Below are 15,679 nucleotides of genomic sequence, written 5' to 3'. Positions count from 1 at the left end.
CCTGTGACACAAAATATGTATATATATATATATATATATATATATATATATATATATATATATATATATATATATATATATATATATATATATATATATATATATATATATATATATATTGTTACGAATTTGGAATTTGATTGCACACAACATACAGGTTCCTTTAGTCAGCAAAGTCGATAAGTGCTTGTTCCCTAGATAGTTCACCTTCCATTGTTTAAATGTTCAGAAATTGATTAGATGCGCTGGGGATCGATTTAATAGTTAGGGACGAACAATGGAGACATCCCTCCCCCTCTTCTGCGAAGAGCAAGAAGAACCCTGCCGTCCCGTGACTCATGATGTCAACAACTCCCTCCCACCCGTGGCTGAGCGGGGGATGGAGCATGAGGACATGAGTCATGAGTCACCCCCGGAGCGGGGGAAGGGCGGGAGAAGGATAAGAGGAGATCTTTTCTTTGTTCGTGTTCGGGAGTTGCAGTAGTAAGCTTTTTGCTTCGGCAGAGAGTAGTCGTTCAGCAGACCGTCGGGTCCTGCATGGCTTGCGTTAGGGTTGAGGCCTTCGGAGTAGCTGAGAGTTGCCAGCGCGGCCAGCTCAGGCATGACAGGAATTCGGGGCACGGCGCGCGGACACGTGCCCGCCTTCGGCGGAGTCGACTTCGGTCACGTCGAGTGGTCAACGGCCGCGCTCGGAGTTCGTTTTATTGAGGCACGACAAATCTGGGGAATGATTTCTGCAAGGCCACGGCTAAAGAACGAGGACACGCAGTTCAGCTCGGACGCGGCGTTGGACGTCGCGCAAGCTCTGGGGAATGTCCGGGGTCTCGATGGTCGGTGCGCAGCAGATGATCCGGAGGTCAGCGCGATGTTCCAGGCGCGCACGGCCGCGCGCACGGTCTGCGGCGCGGGTCGTGGACGAGCGTTGCCATGCAATCACTCGGACGGCGGTCTGAGCACTCGGGGACGTCTACGGTGTGTGTGCCGAGAGTCATCGCCCATCATAACAGTCATAGATGGCAGTGTGCGAAGCGATCCTTCCGTCCCAGGTTGAGACTTACTGCCGGTATGGTGTTCGGTGCATGGCGTACACGGTAACGCCCCGGATCGAGTTTTGCAGCCTGGGCACGGAGATTCCAGCGACCCGGAGCGGGAGATACTGCCGATGTTAGACCTGCCTTCAATTGGTCCGGAGGTGACAAGATCAGTGGCAGGGGAGGTTGAGGTGACCGGGGCACTGATGCTGCCCATGTTGAGCCTGGTTTCAGTTGGTCCGACGGTGACAGGACCGATGCCAGGGGAGGTCGGAGTGATCGGGGCACTGATCGGGTGTCGAGTTGAGTCCACTCGTGCTGCCCTCGCATCGCACACGTACACCGGCGAAGCGATTGCACCGCTTGCGGTGGCCGACGTCTCGGTGCTCTACCGGGGTCGAAGCGCCCTACTCTCGGTGTTTGTGGTGCGAGGGGAGGGGCCCGCCCTTTTGGGTCGGGACTGGTTGACGCACCTCGGGCTGGGTCTCCAGTTCGTACCTCCAGGTGTGCCGGTGCTCCCTTCGAGGCTGTCTTCGAGTTCCGGGGGCGAGGTTCTGGCGGCGGGAGCCGCATCGATGCAACAGGAGCGGCCGTTCGTTGCTGCCTGCAACGGTGATGTGCGGTTCGGAAGCAACGGGAGCCGTGCCAGCTCTCGCGCTGAGCTCTCGCGCTTCGGCTGCGCTCATGAGACAATGCGCGCCTGTGTCGGTCAGGCGATTTCAACGGGGAGTTGCAGCGAGCCCGTCGCGTTCAAGAAACGGACTCGTGATGTGGTTTATGGGTTGCTGTTCATTACGTGTTTGTTTTTAATTGCTCGAGTGCTGCGGCTTAATGGTATTGAAATAAATGCCGACGGTTCCTGTGTGAGAGTGGGTTTAGCTGAGATCAATCGATGGGATTTGCATTATGATCAATGTGATGTGGAGGCTTTGGGAGCGATGGTGGCAAATAAAGAGGTTTTGTTGTCCTCCCATTGCCCCAGGCCACGGGTGGTGACTTTGTCATGTGCAGGGATTTTATCGAAAGAACGCACTGTATGGGAAAATGAGTTTGCAATTGTACCAACGATGTTCTTATTGCTTGGTGGCGGGCCTGTGGTTGAAGTGTGGTTTGAATGGAGTTGCTACCGTCTAACTGCCGTGTGAGTCTCGGAGATCGACTCGGAGCCCAGGCTGGTGCGCTGTTCAGCGTTACCCCCACCTCTGGTTTCGGCAAGGTCAGACGTGCCTGGCGCCTGGGACGCGGCTCTCTGTTTTCGCTCAAGGCCGTTTGGACATGCGTTGGAATCTCAACTGATTGTGGTGCGTGTGTTGTTGTGGGGCGTTGGTTGCATCCAGCCAGTGGCGCTGTTCAGCGCCCCCACCCAAGGTCAGTCGGGTCTGGCGTTGGCGCCACGGCTTCCAGACAGCGGGCTTCCGGCCTCGGAATGTTTATCTGCTTCAGGTCTGGCTGGGGGAGATGTGCCGCCTTGTTGGCCGGAGGCATTTGATGGTGCCGGGGAGGTTTGCTCGGGAGGTCGCCACGACCTCGCCGAAGGCCATGTAAGCATGAGCCGCCTGGGGGCGCTTTTGCTGCGTAGTGATGCTGTGCTTCTCGCCTTGCTGCTTCATATCGGTGACGCGGTCGGGGGTTTGTGGGTTCATGGTGCAACTTAGTCTTCGGAATCTGGCCGTTGCAGCTCCACTCGCTCGCATCGACACGATATATGGTGTGATGTGCTTTTATACTATGCTGTTTCTTTTTTGCACCTTGTCTGCTTTGATACCATGGTATTTCGTGCTGCTTATGCTTATTATGATGCTGATCATTTAATAATCATGGTTTTAGGAGGGAGGAGTGTGGTATAGCCTGCGGGCCTGCGGGGCAGGGCATGATGGTGGGGGGAGTGGTCGGCGTGATCATCGTGTCTGCCAGGGATATAAGGAGTGCGCACCACCTGAGGCGTTGTAGTGGGTGCCGTAGTCGCCGTGGCTCGTGAGTGCATTGAGTGCGCAATAAAGGCAAAGTACGCCCGCGCTCTCGCTGGTGCAACAAAGCCGGGCTCGACTGTTCCTCCGCTCGTGTCTGCCTTGAGAGCTGCGGGCAAAGTACGCCCGCGCTCTCGCTGGTGCAACAAAGCCGGGCTCGACTGTTCCTCCGCTCGTGTCTGCCTTCTAAGCACCCCTACCACGACACTACACAGTTGGCCATCTTGGATCTGGCCACGCCCAAAATCAATAGAGTTTTTCCTTTTCAGGTGTTACATGTGTGACCCAAATTTCAAATCGATATGGTGAAAAAACATTTTTTTCAAGATGGCCACACCAATCGGCAATCTTGGATCTGGCCACGCCCAAAATCAATAGGGTTCTTCCTTTTCAGGTGCTACATGTGTGACCCAAATTTCAAATTGATATGGTGAAATTTTTTTTTTTAAAGATGGCCGCCCCAGTCGGCCATCTTGGGTCTGGCCATGCCCAATATCAATAGGGTTCTTCCTTTTCAGGTGGTAAATGTGTGACCCAAATTTCAAATCGATATTGTGAACAGTTTACAAGTTATCGCACTCACAGCTATAAATGTTGACGCCATAAATGTTGACGCCCAGCCAGCTAGCCGGATGGACGACCGCCTCAGTCGGCCATCTTGGATCAGGCCACGCCCAAAATCAAAAGGGTTCTTCCTTTTCAGGTGGTACATGTGTGACCCAAATTTCAAATCGATATGGCGAACAGTTTATGAGTTATCGCACTCACAGCTATAAATGTTGACGCCCAGCCAGCCGGACAGACGACCCGGGTGATAACAATATCCCCCAAACGCCACGCAGCGGGGGATAAAAAAGATATATGGCTGGATAGAAAGCTGAAAGGTTGAAGTTTATTGTACCAATGTCAAAATTGCCACCAAAATTTAAATTTTGGAATAGAATCATCGTTTTCTTTTAGACCACATGTTCGACATAGGCTCCACGTTGTCCGATCACTGCCTGCAAACGCGTTGTCATGTTTTCCATCACTTTGGGAAACGTTTCCTGAGGAATGTTCTGGATTTCTCGGTGGATGTTTTCCTTCAGCTGATCAAGTCTGAGGCCTCGGGTTTCCATAGATCCTGTCCTTGAGATACCCCCACAAGAAGAAGTCTGGAGGAGTAAGGTCAGGGGAATATGTTGGCCACTCAACGTCTTCGTAAAGGGAGATAAAGCAGCCCTCAAAATGTTGGTTGAGAAAACGCCTTGTTTCCCTGGCTGTATGGGGTGGTGCCTCATCCTGCTGGAACCATTGGGTTCTCATCTGGATCAGATTGTTTCTCCCACGGGCCTGAGTACGTAGCTCAGGCAGAAATAATTCCTGAATCATTTCGCGATAGTTCCTCTGGTTTACCGTGCAAGTGCGTCCCTGGTCATTTCAAAGAAGTATGGACCAATTATCCCATAACAACCAACCGCCACCCACATGGTGACTTTGAGAACAGATCGAGGCACCAGTTCAGTTGATGCATTACCAGGATTTTCAGTTCCCCAGTACCGAAAGTTTTGCTTGTTTACCTCCCCGGACAAGTGAGCATGGCTTTAGTTAGTCATGTGAAGTTTTTTTTGAGGAAGTCTGCATCTTCCTCCAACTCTCCTGAGAACCAATTTGCAAAGTCTAGTCGTTTGCGTTTCTGTTGATCAGTAAGCACCGTTTCTGTTTGAATTTTGTATGGAAAGGCATGAATGTCTTGGCGAAGGATCCTCTGAACGGTGCTCTTATGAATGCTTGTCTCGGCAGAAAGTCGTCAAATCGATTTTTTTGGACTCTGAACGACCGCCTGTCTCACCATTTCCACATTTTCTTCACTACGACCTGTCCTCTTCTGACCACTGTGACCCTTGTGAAGGTCACAGATGGTTCCCACATTGGTAAACTTTGCGATGGTGCATTTTATTGTCTGAAAGGTTGGTGCATGGCGCAAGTGGATACCGAAATGTCTCGAGTAAAGACGTTGCACCTGTATGACACTTTTCGTCTGGTGCCAAAGTTCAACAATTTTTGTCCGTTGTTGTACGGTCAGTCTTGGCATTTTTCTGGCGCTTGCTTGGAATCAAAATAAACTTCAGGGTCTCTGCAACAACAAATGAAGCATTAGTGACAAAATTACTGCTTTTTTAGGATTAAACGAAGCATTTTAAAAGTTGTGTGTGTGTGTGTATATATATATATATATATATATATATATATATATATATATATATATATATATATATATATATATATATATATATTGTTGTGGTTACCAAATTCGCAAACCACCATTCAGGTCCCTTAGGTGAGGTATTTCGGTAAGTACATGTGTAGTTAGGCCCAAACCCGTTGTCTAGTGGGAATACATGTCATTTATGCGTGCTGCGACTCTTCAGGATATCCGTTTTTCTTTTGCTATCTTTATTTTGGACCAACCGCCATGATTACCACCACAACCACAACATCAACCACCAACCACAACGCCGCTTCACCACAACCGCCACGACCTTCCCGTCACACCTCGCAACCGTCGCATCGCCACCGTTCTTGCCCCGCTGTGGGTACCGGTGTTGGACTCGTGCAGGGCGCGCGCCGAACAGCGTGTACAAAATCACGGATTTTGTGCTTCAAAAACGGATCAAAAACGACACACGCCCACTTTTTGCCGTCCAATCGGTGAGCGAGGGGCGAATTGGCCCCGCCCCCAGGGCGATCGATATATGCAAATTTATGGATCAAAAAGCCTTCACGCCCACTTTTTCTCGGGCCAATGGGGAGCGAGGTGAAAGGTCGAAGGGAGGGGGTCAAAGATGAGAGGGCGAAGCTACGGGGCTGATAAAAGGACCGTGTTCGTCAGTCCAGAGAGTCAAAAGGCGGAGAGTAAGAGAGTAGGAGAGTCGAGATCAGAGAGTTAAGACTTCGCGGGCGGTGGAGTTGGCAAGAAGGAGCTGGTCGTCGTGTGCGTTGGAGTCGGAATGGAGGGGACGGAGCTGTGGAGAGGCGGCGAGGGCAGACGAGGGGGTGCTCGCGTCGTGCAGGGAGCTGCACCCGAGGGAGGCCGACAGCGCGACCTGGCCGAGGTGGAGACGCTCGTCGCGGGACAATAAGAATCCTCTATACCCCGAGCATCAGCAACCCCCTCCTGTTTCCCCCCGCGCTGAGATAGTGCGACCAAGGGGGCCCCTTTCCCACCCCCTACCAGACACTGTCCGCGAGGCCCGCGGAGTTGAGGCACCATCGCCGCTCTGCGTCTCATCACCAGATGGGTAGGCCCGACCCGGTCTCGGCCTCAGGCCCGCCTCATCCTTGAGGGTATTCTTTTCTTTGGTTTTGGGTATGTGTTGTCGGCGCCGTCTGTGAAGTAGAATTGTATAAGTGTTGCCGTGTGCTCGGTAGTCGGTATTAGCTCTGCATTGTGTTTTCTCTTTTATATTTGCTTTTTGTGTAAATTGAATTGTGTTTTTCTTTTCTGTGTGCTTTTGGTGGAATTGAATATGTGTGCTTCCCGTGTGCCGCGAATAAATGTGCTTTGTGTTGAACTGTTTCCCGCTTCGCTTCGTCATTTCTTTCTTTGAATCCTCATCTTGCTTCACGTAAAGGGTTGGTAGTGGGCTGAATACGCCCGATAATTAATCGAACCGTCGAGGTCGACGATAACACCGCTCGGTTATCCCGATAGTACGGAACGGGTCGCTTAAGTGGCCCGTGTCCGAAGTCGACCTGCGGCGAGGTGCGATCGCCCGGTCTACCCTCCGCGTGGGTACTTAGGTAGGTCGAATTTGGCGAGCAACCCTATCCCACGCGGGGGCTGATTGGCTCGATCGCGGTGAGACCGAAAGGTCCACCCGTGACTGGTTCCCGGCGTTAGTCCGAGAGGGTCACGACTGGATTGTCCGTCCGGTGGGCGACGTGCCGCGATTCGAGTTACGTGGCCGTCAGCACGCCGGCGGGCGCGAAATCCGCAACAATATATATATATATATATATATATATATATATATATATATATATATATATATATATATATAGTTACGTTTGAGGGGGTGGTATGCATTCAAAGGGTAATTAGGATGTTTAATTAGGTATGCCATGCTGTTCGAGTTTACCAGGATCTCAATGTAATAAGTAGTAATTCAGTGGTGATAAGTTGTCTAGTAAATGTTCATTTCTTCAAGGGGGAAATGATAAATGTCACGTAATTAGATAGGGACACGGGATAGGGTAAGTGAGTCTGCGTAAACCCCTTTTGGTATTCTCTGAAGACTGGCCGTGACGTCACAGGACAGTGCAGCGGATGGCTCTGCCCCGTGATCACGATTGGCGGAAGGCGATGGCGGTGGGCCGATAAACGGCTCGATTGGGAGTGACGAGGACGAAGGATAAAAAGGTTCTGTTCGGGGTCGAAAAGGAAGAGGAAGAAGATTGCAACCAAAAGATCGTGGTTTTTTTTGGTGTGGAAGCTGTGGCGGCAGAGAGCGTCCTGGTTGTTGTGCTGAGTCGATCGTGTTCTTGATCGTGCCTGGGAGCCTTTCCGAGCCTCGTGCCTCGCTTTGGTTGGCTCTGGGGTTCTGCTGACTCAGAGTATGGGGTCGGGCGGCGGGCGGACCTGCCTCCCTCTCCTGCTCGTGGCTTGGCGCGGGAGCTGGTTCCCTGGCGGCTGTGGGCGGACTTGGGCCAGGACCAGGAGGTCGACAGCACCGCGGTTTCTCCTGCCCCCCCTGGCGAGAGCAAGGCCGGCTCGTCCGGCGCCGATCCAGGGACAGTTGCGTCCACACCACGGTCCAGCCTGACCACCAGAGATAGCTACGTTTTGTGTGTGTGTGTGTGTGTGTGTGTGTGTGTGTGTGTGTGTGTGTGTGTGTGTGTGTGTGTGTGTGTGTGTGTGTGTGTTTGGCGCCTTAGAGGGATTGAGAACTGTATATTCATTGGAATTGTCTGTTTTTCCCCACGCCAGATCCCACACCATCCCGTCGAATCGCCCCGGATCCCTCTTCTTGCCGAGTCTTGTTATTTCTGGTAATTATAAAAAACAAATAAACATCATCAACTCAGTGAAAAGTGACTCGTGCCACCTTCCTCGTCCCGTTTGCGGTAGAGCGATTAGAACCGCAATGTTTGGGTTATAAACAAATAAATCGCCTCCATCGTTTCGGCTCATTCTACGTTGGCGGGACTGTTCAAGTCCCGTGAACGTCACATTCGTGTCAGGGTGTTGGATGTTCGAACCCCTCTAAATTATATTTGGTATCGGGAGAATATACCAAGATTAAAAATCTCGCCACAAATTGGAATATAAAATGACTACAGAAAAGCGCGCGAGCGCGGGAAAATTTTGCAAGGATTTTTCAAATTTAAATTAATTGGCAGCAAACGGGACTTCTGCACCATGGCGGATGTGCAGATGTTTGAGGAGGAAGGCCACGTGTCTGGCAGCGAGTCGGGGGAAGAGGGGAGAGACGGGGGTATTGTTGGAACCTCCCCCATTCCGAGCGTGGACCGTGCTTCATTGCCCGTAACGGGGCCGGCAGCGCCGGAAACCGGTGCGATGACCATCCAGACAATGTTGGAACGTTTAATAGCGGACATGACGGTACAAATGGCAAATCAATTCGTGACACAGAGGGCAGAAATGACGGCACAAATGGAAAATCAATTCGTGACACAGAGGGCAGACATGACGGCACAGAGGGCAGAGATGGCGGATCGATTGGGGGTAATGGGGGAACAGTTGGGTGCACGGATTAATTTAATGAGGGATGAATTGGGGGAAAAGATGGAGAAAATGAAAACTGAGATGCAGGAGTGTGTGGATGTTAAATTGGGAGAAATACAAAGTAAATTCGAGGATAGATTGGAGGAAACAAAGGTAGAAATTACATTGGAGGGGGAAAATATACAAAAAAAATTGGTAGATAAAATTGATGCAACGAACATTCGGGTTGATAAAGTGGATGAAAGCCTGGAACGTCATCGTGCCTGTGTGGATGCTCGTATGCAGCTGTAAGTTGAAGAGTGGGGAGAGCTGAGGAAGCAAGGGATGAATTTGGCGGAGGAGGTAAAAGGATTGGAAGCTCGTTTGGACGAACAAGATAGAATTATGAGCCAAGATGAAGTCTTGGATAAAGGCCTGGTAGAGCCGTCTTTTGTAAGTAGAGTGTCCGCGTTGGTTGAGGAGCAGCTACAAACTCGCGACGGAGCCTTGGAGGAGGTTGTGCGGGCCCAGAAGATCCTGCGGGAAGAGGTGAATCGGTCCATTCAACGTTTGGAGCAGGAGGCAAAATTGACCCATGAGACCCTCACCACAAAACATCTTTGGCCACAGTGGACTCCGAAATTGAATATGCAGCCACAAGGGTGTTTGATCCCTGGGCTGGATTCGGACAAGGGAGAAACTGAGAAGCGGGCCACCGTAAAAGTGATCCCCCTGGTAAATTTCGACGGGTCAGGGAGCGTTGAAGCTTTTCTGACGCAATTTGAGTGCATTTCCCGACTAAACGGGTGGAATGAGAGGGAACGTACAGGGAATTTGGTGGCAACGTTGCGGTGACCAGCCGCAGACGTGTTAAACGTGATCGCGGAGGGGATGTTGACCAGCTCCCACATTTGCGAGGCGTTGAGCCGTCGGTTTGAGTTCGCGGCAAACTGTGATCTGGTGCGGGCTCAGCTCCAGCACCGCAGATTAAAGCCGGGTGAGACAGTGCAGGAGCTGGCACAGGACATTTACCAATCAGTCAGGATCGCGTATCGGGACCTTACAGTGGAGGCGTGGGACAGACTGGCACTCGAGAAATTTTTAGCTGCTCTTCCGGACCCTGAGGTCCGAGCGCTAGTGGAGCTACAGGATCCACCCACCGTGCACGAGTGCGCGGCCAGGCTGGCCTCGTGGAGTCGGCCGGGTCGGGTGCCCGAGAGGCCATCGGTGACGATCCGACAGGCGGAGATCCAGGATCAGGGAGGGGGGCTGGGAGAAATTGGCATTACCCAAATGTTTCAGGAAATTTGCCAGAAACTGTTAAGTTTGATAAGGGGTAATTCGGTAGTTGGTGTGCCAAAGCGGCGGGGTCCAGCCCAGCCAATAGAGCAATTCGATTATGGCCGAGGGGGTCCGGAACCGGAAGAGACATTACACCGATAGCCACGGGGGCCTTTTATGGGGAGTTGTTTCCGGTGCGGGCGAAGAGGACACATGCAACGATATTGCCGGTACCCGGCGATGGAGGGACCCTCCAATAGACTTTTAGACTCGGAGAGGGTGAATCCTCCTGCTGAACTGCCAGGTCTATCCGAGATGCTCTTTCATAGGTCGGGTCCGGAGATCACTGTCGGGGGTCCGGGAGACTAGATCGGGCTGAGGATATACGGCCATGCTTGGCTGCTGAGATTGTGGCGAAGTGCCCTCCTTTGGTGGAAAAAAATGAATTGTGGGAAAATTGGCATGGGTTTGTAAGTTCTGCTGGGTTTTAGAGTGACAATCGGGACAGTGGGTAATTGGTAACAAAGCGGGCACAAGTGGCTGTCCAATGGCTGGTGCGTGGATCGGGTGAGAAGTGCTGTGTGAGTTGTTTTAAGTTAAGAAGTGAAATGTATGGTGCACACATTGATTTTTTATTGGACATGGTGTGGTAACAGGGAAGGTCATGGTCGGCGAAGTGTTAGAAATGCAGGTGTCACATGTAAGGCCGATGGGGTGGGGGAGTCATGTGGGTTTTGTGGGTGGGGATGATGTGCTTGTCCACAGGGATCGATGAAGCTCACGGTGAGCGTGAATTGCGACCCCCTTCAAGGAGATTCACCACCTGGTGGCTAATGGTGACAGTGTCTGGAGGCAACCGGGAGAGGGACTGGTTGGGCGACCAAGGCGGGTAGGACCTGGGCGACCCAGGAAGGCCAGAGGAGCCAGTGAGACCCCTTCCAGTGTGTTGTACGGGATTAGAGCTGATGGCTACCAGGGGGGAGGGAATCAAAGGGAGCGGGGCGGAGAAACGTCTGGGTTGGACTAAAGCTTACCTGTGGGCATGGTTGCACCTGAGATGCCCCCATCATCTTGTGGTAACCCACCCCAGGGCCATGACGGGATTCAGCCTGCATTATTAAAATGAGGACCATGACCTAGAAATGTGATGATGACCATGGTGTGAGTGTTGTGAAGATGTGTGAGTCCCACCCGATCCCGCACAACTTGACAGGTGCAGCAAGGGCATGATGTCCGCATAATTTTGGGGCAAGCAAATTTGAAAATTGGCTCCCCAGGTAACGCTGGGTCTATTAGCATCCACTGGGGGAGGCGGTCAAGTGTAACTATCCTGTGAATAGTGTCGTTAAGGCTTAGAGTAGGAATGTAAAGTATAAGTGTTGTGTTTTTGTGGAACCTTTTGTTTCCCCTCCCCAGATCACTGGAAGAGTGCTGGGCAAGAGCGATGATCCGGAGGATGGAGTGCAACTTCGCTCAGTGCTCTCATTAAATTAAAAAAAAAACAAAAAAAAAACGAATGATTGTTTAGGCGAGGATAAGGCCATAAGGGGGTAGTACATTAAGCAGGATAGGTAAGTTAGCTGCGACTCGCTGTCCATTGCCCCTCCTACTTTATTTCGTTTGGTTAATTAGGTGTGAGTCAGTAAGTGTTAAGGCTGGTACGGTAGCACCTGTGATATACCTTGCAGGAGCTGCGGTACCAGAGGAGGGGGCAGTGTTACGTTTGAGGGGGGGGTATGCATTCAAAGGGTAATTCGGATGTTTAATTAGGTATGCCATGCTGTTAGAGTTTACCAGGATCTCGATGTAATAAGTAGTAATTCAGTGGTGATAAGTTGTCCAGTAAATGTTCATTTCTTCAAGGGGGAAATGATAAATGTCACGTAATTAGATAGGGACACGGGATAGGGTAAGAGTGTCTGCGTAAACCCCTTTTGGTATTCTCTGAAGACTGGCCGTGACGTCACAGGACAGTGCAGCGGATGGCTCCGCCCCGTGATCACGATTGGCGGAAGGCGATGGCGGTGGGCCAATAAACGGCTCGATTGGGAGTGACGAGGACGAAGGATAAAAAGGTTCTGTTCGGGGTCGAAAAGGAAGAGGAAGAAGATTGCAACCAAAAGATCGTGGTTTTTATGGTGTGGAAGCTGTGGCGGCAGAGAGCGTCCTGGTTGTTGTGCTGAGTCGATTGTGTTCTTGATCGTGCCTGGGAGCCTTGCCGAGCCTCGTGCCTCGCTTTGGTTGGCTCTGGGGTTCTGCTGACTCGGAGTACGGGGTCGGGCGGCGGGCGGACCTGCCTCCCTCTCCTGCTCGCGGCTTGGCGCGGGAGCTGGTTCCCTGGCGGCTGTGGGCGGACTTGGGCCAGGACCAGGAGGTCGACAGCACCGCGGTTTCTCCTGCCCCCCCTGGCGAGAGCAAGGCCGGCTCGTCCGGCGCCGATCCAGGGACAGTTGCGTCCACACCACGGTCCAGCCTGACCACCAGAGATAGCTACGTTTTGTGTGTGTGTGTGTGTGTGTGTGTGTGTGTGTGTGTGTGTGTGTGTGTGTGTGTGTGTGTGTGTGTGTGTGTGTGTGTGTGTGTGTGTTTGGCGCCTTAGAGGGATTGAGAACTGTATATTCATTGGAATTGTCTGTGTTTTTCCCCACGCCCGATCCCACACCATCCCGTCGAATCGCCCCGGATCCCTCTTCTTGCCGAGTCTTGTTATTTCTGGTAATTATAAAAAACAAATAAACATCATCAACTCAGTGAAAAGTGACTCGTGCCACCTTCCTCGTCCCGTTTGCGGTAGAGCGATTAGAACCGCCATGTTTGGGTTATAAACAAATAAATCGCCTCCATCGTTTCAGCTCATTCTACGTTGGCGGGACTGTTCAAGTCCCGTGAACATCACAATATGTATATATATATATATATATATATATATATATATATATATATATATATATATATATATATATATATATATATATATATATATATATATATATATATATATATATATATATATATATATGTATATTGTTGTGGTTCTCGGAACCGCATGCATCCAACAGATAGTGGTCTCAAGACAATTACACCATTAATATACGTGTCGATAATCCCTTTCCTTTTGTCTGGCGGGACAACAGGGGCGTGCGTTGTGAGGGTCTCATCGCTCGGTTTGCTTCCATCATTTCTTCTTCATTTCATTTCTAACGTCATTCCTACTCTTTTCTGATTACTCCTGAGATAAATCTGAACCACGTGTGTCCTGCGCTGTGAGATGGATCCTCAGCAAAGGCCAAGCAGGCACGATACCCATAACCCTCCATACACAACACAGCCTGCCAAATGCACTGGCAGCGGTAATTTCCACCCGATGGTGTTTTCCACAACACAGGAAACACACCCAGCACAACACCCACACTGCACGGAACACGTACCGAGGCCGATAATAAAAAGGCAACCCCACGCCACGTTGCGCGAGATGCGAGTGTGCAAGGCGCAAGTGGCACATTCCTTTTAACCCATTTCTGGAGTAATTATATCAAACGGGTTTCGCCCCACGCACACGAAAGCAAAATCGGGCAAACGTGAGTGCTGGCCACGTGCGTAATGGTGGATCCACGCGCACTGTACGGAACGTGCTCAAAGGCAGACCCGTGCACCGCTCGCGACACTTTGTTATTGTACAGAGCTGGGCACAAATGGACACATCTTACTGTTTGTTCACCATAACATCTTACCTTCTCGCCTCTACGGCCAGCGAAGCTGCGATCGGATGGAGGCATGTTGTACAACTCGGGCCACGTGGCACACACAAACTGGGCATGTTGGCCAGCGCTGGTCGGGGGCGCCCGAGTGGGCATGCAAGACCGACGCTGCCCTCGGCCGTTCATCTGGGCATGGCCTGGGGGTTCTTGCAGGGCGAATCATGGCGCAGAGTTCAGTGTGGGCGATTCATATCGTGTTGTGAGGTCGGAACGGGACATCTTTGCGGCCTAGAGACATCTTGCCGGAAATGGAATGTTGCAGTTTCCGGCCATCGCCGCTGGGCCGCGCAGGGGGTCGGGGCCAATCAGAGCGCCCGAGTCGGGTGACATCACGGAGTTTCGGGGTGGCCCACCGCCAGTGTGACCACTCCTTGGCTTTTTTCACAAGATCTTGGCTATTCGTTGGCGTCTTGGTTTTCAATAGGTTTTCTTGGCGTATAGGTTTTCTATTATCATCGCTTTTCCGAAACCTTGTGAATTCTTGGCTTTTTTCATTGGCTCACCTTGGCATTTATGAAAATCAGGAATGGTCACACTGCCCCCCACCACGGGGCCTATAATGGTCCGAGCGGACTCCTCCCTCTCCCTCTCTCTCTCTCTGCTGCCTTGCCTCACCTTTTGCTGAAGCTCGACTCCACCTTCTGTCGTCATCACTGGGCTCCTCCTCTTCTCCGCCCACACGATGCTGAATCCACCCTCCCAACTCAAGCCCCTCCTTCATGCCCACGGTCTCGACGTGAGCTGCCCGAAGCGAGAGACAACACGCCAACTGTCAGTTGGGGTACCGCGCTATGGAGTACTCCCCCCCCAAACGTATTGGTGGCGCGTTCTTGTCCCGCGTATCAATTATACAAAGGTCCGAGAGAATGTAGCCTCAACTCCTCTCCTGTCTTGCTTCAATCCCTCATCGGGTTTTCTCTGTCTGTGTCTGTGTGTGTGCGTGTGTTTGCGTCCTGGCACCTGTCTATGTAAGTAAGCCTGCAGAAGATTGTTATTATTATTTTCGGGTTAGGTCAGCTCTGCGTCCGCTTTCATAAGTTGCTTGATCATTGTTGCACCACACCTTTCTTCCCTATCTCTACACAACACACACCAATAAATCTATCGATCATACCACATACCTTTCCTCGCCCCATTGTTAATAAATTATGATTCGAAATGTTCCTGCTCGTTTTTGTCTTTTCCTTCATTGATCCAGCATAGTCCGAATCCTAGCTTCGCCGGGACTTTATTCCCAAAAACCCATTCCTTTTAGGCGGTACGTCCTTGGCAGTGTTGCTCGGCTGCATCTGATCCGGTAAAATGATCCGGTTCAGACAAGGCATACCGAGAGCGTGTTCCCCGGTAATTAAATCACGTGGTTATTTTTAGGTAACCGGATTAACTAGACGGAGGACCCTAAGTCACGTGGTTGAGTTATTGGAGTCCACGGTCGGTTAAGCGACCCGCCGCGTCATGGAATTATCCGTGTGTGATGGCCTACAATTCCGGGGAGCCTGGTGGGAGCCGAGATCGCTCCCCCCCCCCCTTGTGGTGTTCTCACCCGACCCCCGGCCCACAACACTATATACATATACATATATATATATATATATATATATATATATATATATATATATATATATATACATACTCAACTGGTCAAAAGTTTTAGAACACCCCCATTTTCCAGTTTTTACTGAAATTTAAGCAGTTTAATGTTTCAATGTACTCTGAAATTAAAGCATCGAACAAAGAGACAATTGCAGATAAAGAAGAAATCATGGAATCGTTTTGTTGAACAAAATATAATCTAAATTTTTGACTCATCAAAGTAGCCACCTTTTGCAGATATAACAGCCGAACATACTCATGGCATTCTTTCTACAATGGAAATCATTTATTGTTCGGAAAGTTCTTCCTAACACTGTATCAGAAGTTCCCACAAATGTGTTG

The sequence above is a fragment of the Eptatretus burgeri genome, chromosome 2, assembly GCF_056783735.1.
Source record: "Eptatretus burgeri isolate ZD-2024b chromosome 2, Ebu_testis_v1, whole genome shotgun sequence".
Classification (NCBI taxonomy): domain Eukaryota; kingdom Metazoa; phylum Chordata; class Myxini; order Myxiniformes; family Myxinidae; genus Eptatretus; species Eptatretus burgeri.
This window is presented reverse-complemented; position numbering follows the sequence as displayed.